The sequence below is a fragment of the Nipponia nippon genome, unplaced genomic scaffold, assembly GCF_047370975.1.
Source record: "Nipponia nippon isolate SJK-2023a ecotype South Korea unplaced genomic scaffold, ASM4737097v1 scaffold_16, whole genome shotgun sequence".
Classification (NCBI taxonomy): Eukaryota; Metazoa; Chordata; class Aves; order Pelecaniformes; family Threskiornithidae; genus Nipponia; species Nipponia nippon.
The window spans coordinates 9,364,994-9,370,810 of NW_028262332.1; the positions used below are offsets into that span (position 1 = coordinate 9,364,994).

General features: G+C 50.1%; 1 long non-coding RNA gene across 1 annotated transcript; it reads left to right on the forward strand.

Moving 5' to 3' along the window:
- The first annotated feature begins 1,602 nt into the window (after positions 1-1,602).
- Positions 1,603-5,558, forward strand: LOC148056253 (uncharacterized). Its single transcript, XR_015703744.1, has 3 exons — positions 1,603-1,636; positions 1,746-1,816; positions 2,418-5,558. It is a non-coding gene; the product is annotated as an uncharacterized LOC148056253 (long non-coding RNA).
- The last annotated feature ends 259 nt before the right edge of the window (positions 5,559-5,817 follow it).

Here is a 5,817-nt window from a genome sequence, read left to right on the forward strand (position 1 = left end):
ATCGCGGCTGCGAGCGAGGCGAGTCCCTGCCAAATGCTCCCACGCGCCTCCGGGCACGGCTGGGGCTGGAGCTGCTCCCGCGGGCAGCAGGGCCCGGTGGCTGGGCTGGGGGTGCAGGGGACATCCAGAGCCATGCAAAGCCCTGGGAAGCCCCGTTCCTATTGAATTCACTCCTGTGCTGGAGTGTGGACTGTTCTTTTATTATTTTAGGAGATTTTTGCCCTGGGGAGCCATTTAACTCTTCGTAACAGGGTGGTTCGCTTGAGGAAGGCTGGTTTGTAAGGGAAATTCAGCAGGCAGCATGTGCAATGCAAGGTTAGCCAGGCTTTTGTTCTTTGCTTTTCATTGCTAAATCACAATTTCTCACTGAAAATACAAATGCAAAGAGGCTTTGTGCAAGCCCTAAAACCAACTGCGTTTGGAAGAACAGCAAGCTGGGTGCGATGAGACGGGAGCAGACTACGACTCCCGTGAAGTGCTGAGCAGCGCAGGCATCTGGCAGTTGGGCTGGGGGGAGCAGGATGGTTTGTCACCTCCATCCTCAGGCAGGACACCCCATCCCACCAGACACTGCTGGGGGGTGGCACAGCTCTCCCTGCCCCTCTAACAGACCCGTCTCTGCAGGACAGACCTCCAGCCAAACGCTGCAGGTTGGACACTCCATCTTCTCTTGCATAATCACTGGGCTGAAGAAAAGCGATTCATAACGACTTCCCACTCATATGTCCAATCCCCTGCAAATGGCTTCTTGCCCTGGTGGAACAGAAGATTGTGAGACTGCCATAAATAGGTAGCAATCAAATAATGCTGCAACCCACTCCCATCTGCTAGCGAAAAATCCTGCCCAAGTGAAAGCAAGAGAGAGCTGGGAAGAATCGCTGTATCTTGCACTGTACCCTGGGCACTGGCACCCACTCCGTGCTTCGCACCCATTGCGCTGCTGGTGCAGGAATTGGGTGGGCAGCACCTCTGCTGAGCCGGGAGGAACTTGCTGGTTGCAAATGAACATGCTGGAGTGCAGACATCTGGCTGACAGAGTCATGTGTTTTCTTTAGAACATGATATTGGCAATGCTAGATGAAAACATTGATGAAAAATGAAGCCAGATACTGGGGGGAATGTGTAAAACTTTGTAATTCAGCCTTGCATCACTTTTTGAACATGACCGTGTGGGCTTAGCTTATAAAACAGCAAGAGACCAGTTCTTCTGCTGGAAAAAAAATCAGTTCAGCAAAAATCAGCGTAGAAGTCGGGGCCCCTTTGCAGCAGCCGCACCGACATGTGCTGGGGGGCTCTGCCCACACACCGGGATGCGGCTGCTCCCGCTGGGTGACAGGCCACCCTTGGGGTCCTGCCTGGTGGGGCATCCACCCATGCCCTGAGGTAGATCAGCACTTCTCAGGACCCAAATGTCCCCTCATTCCCTCTCATCTTGGTCCTTAGGGTGGCTTTGCAGGCTGTGACCTGCCCAGCTGGGCTGGCTTGGGATGAGCAGGGTGTTGATACCCACCCCATACCCCTGTGTTTGCAGGTGCTTATCTGGGTTTGTTAATGGGCTATTGGATAAATGTCTTCAGCTCTGCAAAGGGCAGGTTCTCTGCGGTGGTCTCAGGGGACATGTTGTTTGTGCTGAAAGGTAAGAGCGATCTCCCAGGGCTTGGGAACTGGGGCAGGATGGGGGGACACTGCTCTTTTCTGGGATAATCAGCAAAGGCAGAAAAAAAACAAAAAAAGGTTAATTACAGGAAGTCTTTTCACCTGCTTTCTCTGGCTCTTCTGCCTGACAAGAAGCAACATAAGCTCCAGTTGACCCATGGTGAGTCCTTTGGATGAGAGGGGAGGGAGAGGCAGGACCAGCTCCACTTGTGCCCCACCATGCCCCTGAGCGAGCCTGTCATCCCCGGGGACACGTCGGGGCTTGGGTTTCTTCAGCCTGAGACACAACTGATAGCATGGGGATGCCCTTGCTCTTAATCACTGGTGGTAGTGCTATCAAAATTGAGAAAATGCAGCAATGGGGGCTTTGGGTTGGGGTCCTGGGTGAGGGGCGAGAGCAGCCCCCCCTTCCCTGCTGTGGCTTTTCAGAGGGATGGGGCTGCCGGGAGCTGGGCCCGAGCAGAGACCTTGCATGTGTACGGAGAGTGCTGATTCATCTCGCTGCCACTTGAGACAAAAGAACATCTAATTAAGTCACCGGCATATAAATAAATGTACAAGGTATAACCTCAGGAGCACAAAACAGCACTGGAAAATCTCAGGATTGCACAATATGCTTTTCCTCCTCTCTGGCAGGGCTGGAGCTCACCTCTGGGACTACCCCTTTGTTTAGAAAATATCAAAGAATGAGATATTTAATTTTTTTCTGTTGCAGTATTAGTTTTTACATTAAAATTAGGTAATTTTCTTTTTCCCTGCAGTTCAGCTGTGTTTCAGGTACACCAAGTCTTTGATAACTCTCCAAATCTAACTCAGAGCAGGGCCCAGTTTCCAGCTCGATCAAAGGGTGTGTGGGGTCTGCATCCCTTTTTGGAAGAGAGTGAAAAACAACAGCAAGTTCAACAAAAACAGTAAACAAGTAATTGCCAGTGCTGTTTAATTGCCAGCACCCTTGGGTACTAATGGGAAAGCTGAGGTGCCTGCAGCTGCAGGACACAGCACCAGTCTCTATGTTTTAATTAAGCCTCATTAAGTGGACTCTGCATTTTGCTCAGAAAGCAGTCAGATCCTGGCTTAGTCCTGCAGTGGGAGTGAGGAGCATGCTAACAAGAGCCCAGACTTGGAGTTGGGAATTATTCAGGGTTTTTTCTGAAACACCACAGCTTTGGGATGGGGATGGGGGACAGGGCAGCATCTTCCCAGGCTTTGCGAACTGCTGGTGGTTGCTCAATGGTGTTTTCCTAGCCTGAGCAGGTGGGCAAGGCTGGGTCAAGTCTCCACGGCCGTTGGATGTGCACAAGCATCACCTCTTCCCTTCGGAAGTCTCTCCTTACCATAAAACTGTGCATCATTATTTTTATGGCACTTCTCTGAGCTCTTACCATTAACAGCCCAAGAGAGGCCTTTGTTGCATTTGCATAAAAGCTGTGGCACTTCAAAGCATCCAGCCAATTTGTTTTGATGGTATAATGAGGTTTATAAATTACCACCTTGGCCCAGAGCTTTGGGTGTTTGTGAGAAAAGAAATCCCTTGGTGTCTCCCCTCTGCATACAGTGCTCATTAGGGCTTTTATGGTGCCACCCCTGTCCTGCGGCTAACACGAGCCAAAGGTAAAATAATTGGAAGAGTCCGAGCCCATCCCTGTCCTCCGGTGGGGACACCGGGCTGGTCCCATCCTGCTGCCCCGGAGAAGCCAGTCTTCGTGGCGTGCGTGGCCATGCCCGGTGCCCAGGAGGAGCTGGCTGTCCCTCGCTGGAGGCAGCGGGCTGATGCAGCCGGCTCCCGGGATGGACATTCCTGCCAAGAACCATATTCTTGAGACAGCAAAGCACTAATCATCTCCAGTGGTTTAACTGATTAAAAAAGAGGAAATCTGAAAGTTCTTGCGTTGAATGTGAGTAATAATAATGTATCCCTCTGACTGCTCCAAACAGGGGGCTGGGAGATTATAATTAAACCCATAATCTATGCACATACCCCACTGCTTTCCCTTGCTTGACACTTTTCGGAGGTGGTGCTGCTCCAGCCCACGTCATGGACCCATGCTGGCTGTGCAGGAGTCTTCACTGTCCCAGTCTCAGAGGCATCTGCCTAATTGCTCCAGAAATATTTTTTTAATGTGCTTTCCTACATTGCCTACATCTGATAAGGTCAAAACCACCTTGAGGACAGCTGCTCAGCTGTCTGTTTTGGCTTTTCCTCTTCTGGATCCAGGGAGGACACAGCTGCTCTGACCTTTTACGTAAACCTAGTTAAAGGTGATGAAGAAACACACATATATTTCCCAAAGCAGTTTGAAGGAAGTGTCTGGGATGTATTTTATTTGTCATACCAACTCTCTCAAAGAATTGCGCACAGGGTGGCAGGGCTCTTGACGATTTTTCACAGAAAATTAAGATAAGTAGAGAAAGGCTACCTCCAGGAAGAACATCCCTGTCTAAAATTGGAATTGGAATTTTATGGCCAGAAAATGAAGGAGAGAAACAGCAACCAGCCTGCTCTGTGGTCTTCATCAAGGCTGTTTTTTCTTCTGCTTGTTTTTTTGAAAGTTGGGACCGACACTGCTGAAGATACGAAAAATTAAGCCAGATTTTCTAATGGGTCCTTGCAAGGTCTGAGTTCAGAGTGACCGCATTGGCGTGACATGGTGAAGACCCCTGTAGGCTTGGCCGTGTCATGGCTGTGAGACTGGGAGCTACAAAATGCTGCCGAGTCCCTTGTGAGGTCCCTGCTCAGCACCGAGCCTGGCTGCTGGTGCAAACAGTGGCCACCTCCACCAGCACGACGAGCTCAAATGCTGGCCTATGAGGGAGGAACCAGACCTGGGAGCCGGTGACTGCAGAAAGCTACACTGACCCATTTTCCTCTGGATGACGGATACAGGAACTGGTAAAAGCTCCATAGCAACTGGATGTGCATAGTTTAATTATGAAATCCCCATGGTGCTCCCTTGCAAAGATAAATGGATCCAGGATATTTTCACCTCTTGCAGCCATTAAAACCCTCTATATTTAGAAGATCCTGTTCCACTTTATGGTGTGCCAGGCAGCAGCACAGCTTGAGGAAGGACAGCGCTTTGGATGAGTACGTCTAGGACAAAGCGTGGCATGTCCTTCCAGGAAGGTTTGTAAGCCTGAGGAGTCTGGTTGTCATCAGGTGGCACTTAGGGTCGTCACCTCCTCCCAAGCAAAGCCGGTGATAGGCGGTCTCGATCAGGTGGTGGCATTTCACACCCATTTGGCTCTGGTGCAAATAACAATACCGGCTATAACAGAGAACGTGATAACCCCATCCCAGGCGTTAATCCCAAATGGGGAGACAGATCCAGCAGTAGTGTTGGATCAGTGTGCATCACCCATGAAAGATTTAAGACAAGGCAATAGCAGAAGAACTGTATTACTGAGACTATTTTTTAACCTTCGGGTTCTTTCCTAGTTGTCTTTTGTTTAAGCTCTCCATAACAGCTCAGGTCAGCTCTTATTACATTCCAGCTGTCCCTCCCGTCCCCTGGCACAGAGTATTGAGTCACAGACAGCGAGAACTTTTAGATGGCATGATAAATAAAATAGATGCTATTATTAAAGCACTGTCCTGTTTTCTGCTGCCATGGCATCTCTTGTTTTGTCTGGCTTATTGCTGATGTCTTCCGTCAGCCCAGTTTGCCTTTCTTGGGTGTATGATTTATGGTCCAGGGAGACAGAGCAGAAACATGTGAAAATTGCAAACAAGGGTGCTGGGAGGAGCACAGGCAAGAAGACAAGAAGTGACTATAATGAGGATGTGTAAATGCGTCCTTCTCCCACTACCCTCTGACAGGGGACAGTGTGCTCACACCACGGAGCAGCTTGGCTCCCGGGCTCCAGCTTATAACATCTGAGCTGAGAGAAGTAAAACCTGGAGCAGAGACAGCCAAGCCCAACACTTTCCAAGGCGAGCTTTCCAAGCTATGTGTGAATGCCTCCAGCGTGGGGTGGCACCTGATCCTAAAGGTCCAGGCAACAGCCACCAATGTCCAGGTCCAGCAAGAGCAAGAAACCCAGCAGCCAGATCCTCAGCTGCTGCAAATTAGTCCTGTTCCTTCTGCTTCAAGGAGTTTGTCCTCTTTCGTATCTGTTTCTCTGCAGCCCAATGTGGCTAGCGTGTAGGCAGGATACACAGCC